We start from the raw sequence: 13,171 nt of genomic DNA, 5'->3' as shown, positions 1-13,171 counted from the left end.
TCTGGAGCTCTCCCGCTGCCGTGGAGTGATGTGCACGCAGCAGCAGGGCTCTGGATGAGCGAGGAGTGTCTTTACCTCTCCACGGAGCCAAACGCTGCCCCGGGGGAGCGCGCAGCCCCAGCCCCCAGAACGCTGCGCGCACAGCGGCAGGGCTCTGGGGTAAGGCAGGGGAGAGGCCGGCGGCTTGCTGTGCTCGGCCGGCGCTCCGGATCACGGACCCCGCGGCTTGCCACATCGGCAGGATTTTTAATGGCACGCGGAGTCCCGGCAGGCAGCCGCGTGCCATTAAAAATTGGCTCGTGTGCCATAGGTTGCTGACCCCTGCTCTACATCATCTCCTGACATCATCTTTGGCAGACAACCAATGGCCCTCAGGGTTCGTGTCCCATTGGACCCCTGGGCCTGAGTGGTGAGGATCTTCAGGTGGTCCACTACCTCTCGCAAGAGGGCATGATCTTGGATCATCTGGCTTATCAATAATTGATTAATTTCCTGCTATAACTGCATAGACTCCTATTGCGCCATTGACTGAACCTGGGTGGCCTCCTTCTGGGCTGCTGTGGCTTGTACCAGAGCTCTTACCACCTCCTCCTTTGTGGTATAAAGCAAACAAACAAAACAAAACACAAAATCCAAAACCCCAGTGCACTTTTTTTTTTTAAAACCTCTTTCTTCCGCCACATGGTGGATGAAATCCCACTGCTAACACCAGTTGTGACAAAACTCTGTCCTTGTCTCTGTGGGTCCTGCATTTCCTGGCAGATTTCGCTAGCCTCAGCGGCTCACTGTTACCCTCCTCTTAACCCTTCTCTCCCTAGAGACAAGGATCACAGTTTACTGAGCCATTTTCATCATAAGCCAACGAGGGAGGTGAGGAGAAGCTATCCTCCCTTGCACAGTCTCTGTTGTCTCCCACTCTCAGTGATTAATCAGGGGAGCAAACGGGGGGGAGCCTGGGCCCGCCCTCTACTCCAGGCTCCAGCCCAGAGACCCTGATAGTATCAGCTATGGTAGCTGACCTTTTTGGAACGGGACACATACAATTCCCTGGGCTACTTCCCCACAGCAGCCCCCACTTCCTCAAGCTCCACTTCACCCTTACTTCAGGGCCTCCTTCCTTGTGTCCGATATGGTGTGTACAGCTCAGTCTCTCCAACAGTGCAACTTCTCACAGCTCCTGACATGTGCACCCACCTGACTAATTGGGAGGCTTTTAACTAGTTTCAGCCAGCCCCTGATTGGCTTCAGGTGTCCCAATCAACCTAGCATCTGCCTTGCCTTCTGGAAAGCTCTTAATTGGCCCCAGGTGTCTTAATTGACCCCATTTACTTATCCTTGTACAAGGAATTTGTTTAACCTGGGGCTAATATATCTATCTCCGATTACTTTTCTATAGCCATCTAGCAATAGCATTTTTCTTCTGCAAATCTTTTTTGACAAAAGAAGTAGTAAAACCTCATCAGAAATTTCCTGAACATATTATATGATCCATCTTAGTAGGAAGAAACCATGCTATAATATGTTCCATGGCACAGCTATGGAAAGGTCTTTTTTTTTTTTTTTTTTTAAGAAGTATAATCTTCGTCTCTGGCGAATTGTTCTGAAAATTGACCTTTAGGGGGGCTTATTGTTTCTAGTCTTTGTTTGAACTGGAAGCTTTGCCGTTTCAAAGAGTGCAAACCAAACAGTCCTGACATGGCAGGATCAGATGATAGGACTCCCTCATCTTTTGCATACTGGATTTATCAAATTCTCACACTACAGCCATACATCAGGAAGATTAGATTTAAGATTATTCTGTTTAAATAGCACTGAAATGGAGAAGGAACACCAGTAAGTTTCCATTGTGTTAGGTCTTCTCAAGCTAACAGAAAAAAGTTTTAAACTATTGACTCTTTACCATCTTGGGACCCCCGATTGTCCACAGAATAGAAGAGTAGGGCCTCTTAACAGTAGCTGTTGCTTTTCAAACTGAACCCTGATCCCCACAAGTGGTGTAGGCAGTAAGTAGTGTGTGCCTGTTCCTGCAAAGGGAGAAAATTTCTGAAGTTTTCCGCAAGATTTTTTGGAGGAGAGGCAGGGAGGGATGCCTTTCTCTGAAGCATCAGGCATTGGCCTGTGCTCAAGACAGAGTTCCTGACTAAATAAACCAGATCTGGTATGGATAGCTCTTAGATTACTGTGGTTGTAGCAGCTTTCACAGAAGTACAATGAACTGGATGGGAACACAGGAAAATTAATCATGATTAATCGCACTTACAACAATAGAATACCAATGGAAATGTATTAAGTATTTGTGGATGTTTTTCAATATTGATTTCAATTACAACATAGAATACAAAGTGTGCAGTGTGCATTTTATAGTAGTTTTTATTACAAATATTTGCACTGTAAAAATGGTTTAAAAAATAGTATTTTTCGATTCACCTCATGCATGTAATGAAGTGCAATCTCTTTATCGTTAAAATGTAACTTACAAATGCAGATTTTTCTTGGTTACATAACTGCACTCAAAAACAAAACAGCGTAAAACTTTAGAGCCTACAAGTCCACTCAGTCCTACTTCTTCTTCTGCAAACACTAAGACAAACAAGTTTGTTTACATCAACAGGCAATACTGCTGCCTGCTTCTTATTTACAATGTCACCTGAAAGTGAGAACAGGCATTCGTGTGGCACTTTTATAGCCGGTGTTGCAAGGTATTTACATGCCAGATATGCTGAACATTTGTATGCTCCTTCCATGATTCGGCCACCATTCCAGAGGACATGCTTCCATGCTGACGATGCTCATTTAAAAAAATAATGCATCATTTGAATTTGTGACTGTACTCCTTGGCAGGAGAATTGTATGTCTCCTGCTCTGTTTTACCTGCATTCTGCATGTATTTCATGTTATAGCAGTCTTGGATGATGACCCAGCACATGTTGTTCATTTTAAGAACACTTTCACAGCAGGTTTGACAAAATGTGAGATTTCTAAAAATAGCTACAGCACTTGACCCAAGGTTTAATAATCTGAAGTGCCGTCCAAAATCTGAAAGGGATGAGGTATGGAGCATGCTTTCAGAAGTCTTAAAAGAGCAATATTCTGATGTGGAAACTGCAGAACCTAAACCAGCAAAAAAGAAAATTAGCCTTCTGCTGGTGGCATCTGACTCAGGTGATGAAATGAACGTGCATCAGTCCACACTGCTGTGGATCGTTATCAGGCAGAACCCATCATTAGCATGGAAGCATGTCCTCTGGAATGGTGATTGAAGCATGAAGGGACATATGATTCTTCAGTGCATCTGGCACATAAATATCTTGCAATGCCAGCTACAAGAGTGCCATGGGAACACCTGTTCTCACTTTCAAATGACACTGTAAACAAGAAGCAGACAGCATCATCTCCTTCAAATTGTAACCAGCCTTGTTTGTCTGAGTGATTGGCTGACCAAGAAGTTGAACTGAGTGGACTTGTAGGCTCTAAAGTTTTTTGCATTGTTTTATTTTTGAATGCAGTTTATTTTGTACATAATTCTGCATTTGTAGGTTCAACTTTCATGATAGAGATTGCAGTACAGTACTTGTATGAGGTGAATTGAAAAATACATTTGTTTTTTACAGTGCAAATATTTGTAATAAAAAATAAATATAAAGTGAGCAGTGTACACTTGGTATTCTGTGTTGTAATTGAAATGAATATATTTGAAAATGTAGAAAACATCTAAAAATATTTAAAATGAATGGTATTCTGTTGTTTAACAGCGTGATTAATTGCAATTAATTTTTAATTGCTTGACAGCCGTGTTAAAAACTATTAGCATACCTCCTCTTTATTGTCCGTCTTCCCTCCCCCCGTCTTCTCTTCTCTAGACTAAACAAACCCAGTTTTTTCAATCTGTCCTCATATGCCATGTTTTCAAGATCTTTATTTTTGTTACTCTTCTCTGCACTCCTCCAGTTTGTCCACATCTTTCCTGAAATAGAGTGTCCAGAATTGGACACAATACTCCAGTTGAGGCCTAATCAGCACAGAGTAGAGCTGAAGAATTACATACCGTGTCTTGCTTACAACATTCCTGCTAATAAATCCCAGAATGATGTTTGCTTTTTTGCAACAGAGTTACACTGTTCACTCATATTTAGCTTGTGATCCCACTTGATCCCCCAGATCCCTTTCTGCAGTACTCCTTCCTAGACAGTCATGTGCAACTGATTGTTCATGTTAGTTTAAAGTTTATGTATCCATTTAGGGTGCCTCTGTTTGCAGAGAAGTTGACATATAATGCACTGCACCCATTTTTCTCCTTTTATTAAAGATATTGGACTACCCTGCTTCAAAGCAACCCCCTAGTAACTAATTAGTCTCAGTTCTCACTGATGTCCTCTTCTCACCCAATTTCCACAAATGGCTAATTGAGCTGAATGAAATTTGAGTGGTAAGCAGTAACAAAAACACTGGAATGTCATCATGTATGTAGCTTCCTTAAGCATAGACCCCACAAGATAATAGTATTTGGTCTTCATTCTGGGATTAGAGTTTCCTTAAATCTGTTGCAAATAAAATATAAATATTTTGGGACATAAAACTCATCTGGATTATCCATGATCTAGAAATAAACACAAAAACCAGATTGTTGTAATTATCTTTATTCGCCTCAAAACTAAAGAAACTCAGAAGGACTTTTTCATTGACGAATAACAATGTTGGCTGACAGAGGAAGACCAAGTTAGAGTTGAGGCATGTTAACTGATTATGATTGTTCTTCCCATTCTGGCCCATCCTTATGTAATGTGACATGAATTCAGCCATTCAGTGGGTGAATTCTGAAGCGGATTACAGAAAAAGCATCAGTATGTGATGAGCTGTAAATACATGTACTAATGCAGGTAAATTCCTTTGCTCCTCCTTTCTGCTTTGCTTTCTTGCTTGACTTGCTTTGAGATTCTTCACATGTATAATCTCAAATTCATTTTGCTGAAGTAAACCAAGAACTAACATTGGTTTGTAATTTTGAGGTTTTTAAAGCCTCCAGTCCAGCACATTTGTGTGGAGAGGCATAGAGTGTAGAAGGGCCATAACTTTGGCAGCATTGGTAAAGATATTCACTGAAATCTGACAATGGATATCATGGAAACTTGGAATGATACCATGGTAGTACTTGGATTGTTGTTGGCCCACAGAGGACTTTTTTGGTTTGTGGTAGTAATGATTTTGTCAATGAACTAGATTTATTTGCTTTAAGAAGAATAGTTCTTCTTCGAGTGATTGCTCATATCCATTCCAGTTAGGTGTACGCGCCGCGCGTGCACATTCGTCGGAAAACTTTTACCCTAGCAACTCAGTGGGCCGGCAGGTCGCCCCCTAGAGTGGCGCCACCATGGCGCTCCATATATACTCCTGCCGGCCCACCCGCTCCTCAGTTCCTTCTTACCGCCCGTGTCGGTCGTTGGAACAGTGGAGCGCGGCTTAGCTGACCTCCACTTCCCTAGCTACTCGTTTTCTCGTATATAATTATGCAGTTATAACACTTTTATATATATATATTTGTATAGTTATACGTGTTTTCTTTGCTAACATGGTTAGTTTAGTTAGCGGGGTTCAGGAAGTAGCCCCTTCCATGAGCCCAGTGCCGGAGCCATGCATGGCTCACCGGGTTTTAAGAGGGGCCCGGCTTGCCAGAAGCCGCGGCCGAAGAGAGATCTACATGACTCCTGTTTGAAGTGCCTCAGGGAATCACACTTGACAGATAAGTGCCCCATTTGCAAGGCTTTTAAGCCGAGAACACAAAGGTGCGGGACTTTCACTTACCCCTCCACCTTGGGCGCGGAGCGATGTTCAAGCGGCGGGCAGAAGCGCCTCCTCGGCACCGGACCCCGCCGGTACCGCCAAGGCCTTTCGGCACCGACCGATCGCCGGCACCGATGTCGACTCGGCACCGCTCCCTTCTTCCGAGGTCGAGAGAGTCTACGATTCCTGCTGGTGCCTGGCGGCTCCCCGGCACGTGCCGCGGTTGAGCCCCCTGCTCCCGCTACTTCCGTGCCACCTGCATCGCAGCCAGAGAGCTCGCCTAAGTTGCGTATCCGGCACCGTCACCTGTAGAGGCACCGATGACTTCGGCTCCGTCGATTCCAGTCCCCCAGGACCATGGAATCCGGTGCCTGGCAGCTCCCCGGCTCGCGCCGTGGTAGAGCTTACTGCTCCTGCTGCTTCTGTGCCAGCTGCACCACAGCTAGACAGCTCGTCTAAGATGGCTCGCCCGGCACCGACGACGTCGGCACCGTCGATCCCGGTCCCACGAGGGCCGTAGAATCCAGTGCCTGACGGCTCCCCGGCGCGCGCCGTGGTTGAGCTACTGCTCCTGCTGTTTCCGTGCCAGCGGCACCGCAGCCAGAGAGCTCGTCTAAGTCGGATCGCCCGGCGCCGACACCTGCTACGGCACCGATGACGTCGTCACCGTCGATCCCGGTCCCACAAGGGCCGTAGAATCCGGTGCCTGACGGCTCCCCGGCACGCGCCGTGGTTGAGCGTATTGCTCCTGCTGCTTCCGTGCCAGCGGCACCGCAGCCAGAGAGCTCGTCTAAGTCGGATCGCCCGGCGCCGACACCTGCTACGGCACCGATGACGTCGTCACCGTCGATCCCGGTCCCACAAGGGCCGTAGAATCCGGTGCCTGACGGCTCCCCCGCAAGCGCCGTGGTTGAGCGTATTGCTCCTGCTGCTTCCGTGCCAGCGGCACCGCAGCCAGAGAGCTCGTCTAAGTCGGATCGCCCGGCGCCGACACCTGTTACGGCACCGATGACGTCGTCACCGTCGATCCCGGTCCCACAAGGGCTGTAGAATCCGGTGCCTGACGGCTCCCCGGCACGCGCCGTGGTTGAGCGTATTGCTCCTGCTGCTTCCGTGCCAGCGGCACCGCAGCCAGAGGGCTCGTCTATGTCGGATCGCCCGGCACCGACACCTGCTGCGGCACCGATGACGTCGGCACCGTCGATCCCCGGTCCCGCAAGGGCCGTAGGATCCGGTGCCTGGCGGCTCCCCGGCACGCGCCGTGGTCGAGCTAAGGCTCCGGCTGCTTCCGTGCCAACGGCACCGCAGCCAGAGGGCTAGTCTAAATCGGAGCGCCCGGCACCGACACCTGCTGCGGCACCGATGACGTCGGCACCGTCGATCCCGGTCCCGTAAGGGCCGTAGAATCCGGTGCCTGACGGCTCCCCGGCACGCGCCGTGGTTGAGCTCCTGCTCCGGCTGCTTCCATGCCAACCGAAGCCTCTGAGGCACCGACAACATCGGCACCGTCGATTCCAGTACCACAAGGGCTATCGAATCCGGTGCCCGACGGCTCCCCAGCACGCGCCGTGGTTGAGCGTATTACTCCCGCTGCTTCAGTGCTGACGGCACCGCAGCCAGACAGCTTATCTAACTCGGTTCGCCCGGCACCGACACCTACCGAAGCTCTGACGACCTCGGTACCGTGGATCCCGGCCCCACGAGGGCCGTCGAATCCGGTGCCTGACAGCTCCCCAGTACGCACTGTGGTTGAGCCTGCTGTTCCCTGCACGCCGGAGATGTTACCAACGGCGAGGGCTCTCAGTGCCATGACAGAGTCAGTGCTGCCTGACCCGGGCACCGCCGGTACGGGTAATACAGTCTCTTCAAGGGACTGTCCCCTGTCAGTATAGCAAAGCGGCACCGTTCATGATCACGGTCCCGCAGACACTCCAAGTCCTGTCGGCACGCCGGACACCACTGGCAGTCCCGGTGCTGTTTTCCTCGGTACTGGTCACACTCGCTGCACCGGTCGGTATCCCGTTCGCCGACCCGCTATCGGCACCGTTCCGACATCTGGCACCGGGGCAGGTACCTTGACTCCTGTAGCTCTTCTCCGAGCCTCGAGATCTCGGTCGACCTCCCGACACCGTTCTGGTTGCGGGTCTGGATCTCGTTCCAGGTATCGATACGCCTCCCGATGCCGGTCCCCGGTGCCGAGTTGGGCAAGGTCCGAGTGAGTCAGAGACTCGGCCCGTGCCTTCTTTTAGTACCTCCATGGCCGTCCGGACGCGCATCCGTGTCATCCCATATGCGCAGATTTTATGCTCAGGACCACGATCCTGATATGATGGCCAGCGGGCGCCAGCCCCGGCGCAGAAAGAGCCTTGGCGAATGCAAGGTGTACTCTGCAGGGGCCCTGCAGCTCTGGGTAGCAAAGCAACAAGCCTTGCTTAGCTGTGATAATTATAGCACCTGGGTGAAGGAGTTTCTCCCTCAAACCTCCCACCTGGAGTTCGCTGCCGTCTTGGGGGACGGGGGAAAGAATTTACCCTTGTTGGTAAAGGCATCTTCGCGGCAGAGACAGCCCCAGACTGCGAAGCCTGCTGGACAATAGGGTCCTAATGCGTCTTAGCATGTATACGCCAGCGACCAAACGTAGGCCTTTATGGCCCCAGCCGCCATACTCTGTGCCTAGCCAGAGACAGAACTCTGGAAAACGGCAAGGCCAAGGTGGTCGCAGACAAACGTCAGGCCCCCTAAAAAGCCAAAGTCAAGGTCCCTCGCAATTACCACTGGGACCAAAGACGGACCTTCCAAGGTTCGCCGGAGGGCGGCGTACCAGTCGCAGGACGGGATCCCGATCCCGCTTTCTCCTGGCATGGCCCCAGTTACTTTTAGATCGCTGGGTCCTGCGCACGATGGAGCATAGGTACCACCTTTAAATTGCTCCAGCCCTGTCCCCCTTCAGCGGACGAAAGGGGCTAGGGGTTTTACTCCCGTTATGCCCTAGTCCCCCACTCGAACACAGGTCTCAGACCTCCCTGGTTCTGCATGGACTCAACCGGTTTGGGATAAGGTTGAAGTTCTGCAGGGTATCCCTGGGAACCATTATTCCATCCTTGCCTCCTGGGGGCTACTATGCCGCCCTGGATAGGAAGGACGCGTACTTTCGCAATGCCATCTTCCCTCCGCACGGGAGATGCCTCCGCTTTATAGCCAGCAGTGAATATTCCCGGTTTACGGCCATAGTCGCCGCCTACCGTCGCTGATGTCGGATATGCGTTTTTCCGTATTGGGACGATTCGCTTATCCGAGGAGACTCTGAGACACAAACCACTCAGCCCGTGGGCATCGTCACGGTCTTATTCACAGGTCAAGGCCTGATGATTACTATAGAGCAATCCACTCTGGTTCCCACGCAGAGGTTGGGCTTCCTAGGGGCTATCTTGGTCTCCTACCTAGCCGGAGCCTGCTTATCACAACTGCGGTTTTAGGCGATGGCAACAATCATCTGAGGTCTGAAGGCTTTCCCAACGACCTCAGCTCGTTCTTGTCTCAGTCTCCTGGGTCTATGGTTGCCCGCAAGTTTGTAACCAAACACGCCAAGCTCCGCCTCCGTCCTCTCCAAGTCCGGCCCACCTCGGCGTACCGCTTGGACAGGGAGCCAATGGTCATGGTAGTCACCGTTCCCTCGAACGCCTTAGGCTCCCTAGAGTGGTGACTAACTCCCTCCTTGGTGTGGACAGGGATGCGGTTTTATCCGCCCCAGCCCTCACTGCCCCTGACGGCGGACGCATCATCTCTCTGCTCGAGTGCTCATGGTCACCTCCGAGCTTAAGGCCTTCGGTCTTCTAGGGAGCTGGCATTCCTCATTAATGCCCCAAAAATGAGAGTAGTCCGCCTGGCATGCCAGGGGTTCCAGCGGCAGCTGCGAGGCCGTTGTATCTCGGTGTTTACAGCCAACACAATGGCCAGGTGCTTCATAAGCATTCAGGGGGGACATAGTCCTCCCCCCTTTTTTGTCAGGAGGCCATCCATTTCCGGGTCTTTTGCATGGCCCACTCGATGGAGCTGGCGACGTCCTTTCTCCCAGGCGTTCGGAACGTCTTAACTCTTTGACTCAGCAGGTCTTTCATGTCTTACGAGTGATCACTCTGCCCCATGTGAGGCGTCCCGCTTTCCGGAAGTGGAGATGGTTCCTCACACAGACCTATTCGCTCACCGCGAGAGCAGGAAATGCCAGGTGTTCTGCTCCTTCCAAGGTCTCTCCTCGGAATCGATCTTGGACGCATTCCTGATGCCGTGGAAAGGCCAACTGCATTATGCCTTCCCACTGTTCCCACTGGTTCGTTAGGTCCTGCTTAAACTCCGCAGGGGCAGAGTGCGCATCATCATGATCACTCCAGAGTGGTCCAGGCAGCACTGGCATACCACGTTGCTCGGCCTGTCAGCCCAGACCCCATCACTCAGGGCAATGACAGGCTTCGTCACTCGGACCTGCAGCCCCTTCACCTCACGGTGGCTCCTGCGTACCTGAGTCGGGGTGACAGGCAGCCTTCCACCTGGTCAACGTACCGGGCCAGGTGGAAGCGTTTCCTTTACAGCTGCAGTACGCTCGATCTTGCTCCTGCTGAGGTCTCGATCCCTCTATTTGGCCTGCCTCTGGCCTTCAGCGGCAGGATCTGGCGGTATCATCGCTGAGGATACTCTCAGCAGCCATCCCTACCTTCCAGCAGGCTAAAATGGACGTTCAGTGTCCCACGCTCTATGGGTTCGAGGTCCCTCAAGGGCTTGGAGCGCTTGCACCCTCGGGTGCGCCGCCCAGCCCCGCCCTGGGACCTCAACCTAGTCTTGGCCAGACGAGTCTCTGAGATCAGAGCTCTTACGAAGGTTCCGCAAAGACAAGGTGCAGTTATGACCGCACCCGGCTTTCCTCCCTAAGGTGTTTTGGCCTTTCATGTTACCCACAGCTCAACGCAATGGGCATAACCGTTGCACTCCTTGAACATCTGTGGAGTGCTCGCATTATATTGTGCTGACAGAATCATTTCCTAAGGTGCCCCAGCTCTGCCCCGGTAGCGGGCCAAAGAGAGGGCTTGCTTGTTTTCCTCTCAGAGGATCTCATCTGGGGTGATGGCGGACATCCCCACTTGTTATGATTTGGCTCATATTTCCCCAAGCCACATCACCGTGCATTCTACCAGGGCTCAGGCTTCATCTGCCGCCTTGCTGGCTCGTGTTTCTACCCACGAGATCTGTCGCGAAGCTCCATTGGTCCTCGGTCCATACCTTTGCTTCGCAGTATGCCCTGGTTCAGCAGTCAAGAGAGGCTGTAGCCTCTGGCTCAGCAGTTTTATTCTGCCACTTTTCACTCCGACCCCACCGCCTTTGTAAGGCTTGGGATTCACCTAACTGGAATGGATATGAGCAATCACTCGAAGAAGAAAAGACGGTTACTCACCTTTGTAACTGTTGTTCTTCGAGATGTGTTGCTCATATCCATTCCGCACCCGCCCTCCTTCCCCACTGTCGGAGTAGCCGGCAAGAAGGAACTGAGGAGCGGGTGGGCCGGCAGGAGTATATATGGAGCGCCATGGTGGCGCCACTCTAGGGGGCGACCTGCCGGCCCACTGAGTTGCTAGGGTAAAAGTTTTCCGACGAATGTGCACGCGCGGCGCGTACACCTAACTGGAATGGATATGAGCAACACATCTCGAAGAACAACAGTTACAAAGGTGAGTAACCGTCTTTTCTTCAGATTCAGATAATGACAGGAAATTATGTTCCCTCGTCTCAAGCATTCTCTTTTTTTGAAAGAGGAAAAAAAAAAGAATCCATTATTTAACCCTGAGATATTTGAAAGTAAAGAATGGGACATTTTAAATTCCATTCCCTGAGTAATGGGAAATTATTTTAAACGTTGCTGTCCAAGTGTGTGTGTTGCATTTATCATCAAAGTGAATTACCAACATGAAATTTGAAACACTAAAAGAAATAGGCCAAATATCCTGAGGCTTAGATCCAAGGAGAGCTTCCCTGAGATGTCATAAAGCGCTTCAAATCTTTGTGAAATTGTGTATATGTCCTTGGTTTGGTTTGTTTCACTGGTAGCGAAATTGTAACTGGCAACGTTTGGAACACTAGCTGGCCTGCAGTTTTGCTAGTGTAGGCAGATAAATGGAACAAGAATTGTCTGTCAACATTTGCTATCCTGATGCTCTATAACCAGGAATGTGGGGGTTGGATGGATGGCTTTTCTGCATTTCCGCTTTACCTTAGGCTTTTATTTTTGCTTCAAGTAGAGGGATGCTTTTGTCTTGTACTTCAGTGGCAGTTAATTATTGCTGTATAAAGAGAGATGTCTTCTAAAAGATGACAGTCTTAACTCTTCAAAAAAAATATTACTGAAAGGCAGCGTGTTCATGTTGTTAGGACACTTGTTTCCATTCCTGCTTCTGCTGCTGCCCTTGGACAAGTCACTTCACCTCTTTGAGCCTCTGTTTCCTTCCCAACTGTGTTTATTTCTATTGTAAACTCTTCAGAACAGGGATGGTCTCTTAGGATACATTTCTATAGTGCCCAGAACAATGGGGCCCCAAGCAAGACTGGTGCCTCTAGGCCAGGGGTAGGCAACCTATTGCATGGGTGCCAAAGGCGGCACACAAGATGATTGTCAGTGGCACTCTCACTGCCTGGATCCTGGCCACCAGTCCAAGGGGCTCTGCATTTTAATTTAATTTTAAATGAAGCTTCTTAAACATTTTAAAAGCCTTATTTACTTTACATACAATAATAGTTTAGTTTTATATTATAGACTTATAGAAAGAGACCTTCTAAAAACGTTAAGATGTATTATTGGCACGTGAAACCTTAAATTAGAGTGAATAAATGAAGATTCAGCACACCACTTCTGAAAGGTTGCCGACCCCTGCTCTAGGCACTACTATGATACAAATAACAATAGTGTTTAGGGTGACCATATGGCCCATTTTGGCTGGGACAGTTCCTTTTTTAAACCCGGTCATAGCTGTCCCGACTTCTTTGGCAGAAGTGGCCCTTTGTCCCAATTGCTCTTGCCAGCTTGATCAGGGACACAGAATCTTGTTACTATTTGTAAAGCACCACGTAAACTTGCAGTGCTATGGAAGGTTGTTGATTTTTTTTAACATTAATAATAGGGCTTTTCCATCTCTAATCTGTCTGATTCAGTTCACACGGTTTGTTGAATACACTTTCAAAGTACTTTACCTACATGTCTGCATACAGTCCTCACCTTAGCCCTGAAAAATCTGCTGTATTGGTTAGGTGCAGATGTGGAACTGATAACAAAAGCATGTGCACTGTAATAAAGTGAATGATTCCAAAACAGTCTCCAATGTATAGTGTATTTCCTCTTTCCGGTTGGTTTGCT

General features: G+C 49.7%; 1 protein-coding gene across 4 annotated transcripts in view; it reads left to right on the top strand.

The window, feature by feature from the left end:
- LDLRAD3 (low density lipoprotein receptor class A domain containing 3) overlaps positions 1–13,171 on the top strand; it is a 267,822-nt gene that overhangs the window by 177,136 nt on the left and 77,515 nt on the right. The gene's annotated exons all lie outside the window — the stretch shown is intronic.

Source organism: Gopherus evgoodei, chromosome 4 (assembly GCF_007399415.2).
Source record: "Gopherus evgoodei ecotype Sinaloan lineage chromosome 4, rGopEvg1_v1.p, whole genome shotgun sequence".
Taxonomy (NCBI): Eukaryota; Metazoa; Chordata; order Testudines; family Testudinidae; genus Gopherus; species Gopherus evgoodei.
The sequence above is the reverse complement of the archived record's forward strand: the minus strand, read 5'-3'. Positions and strand labels throughout refer to the sequence as shown.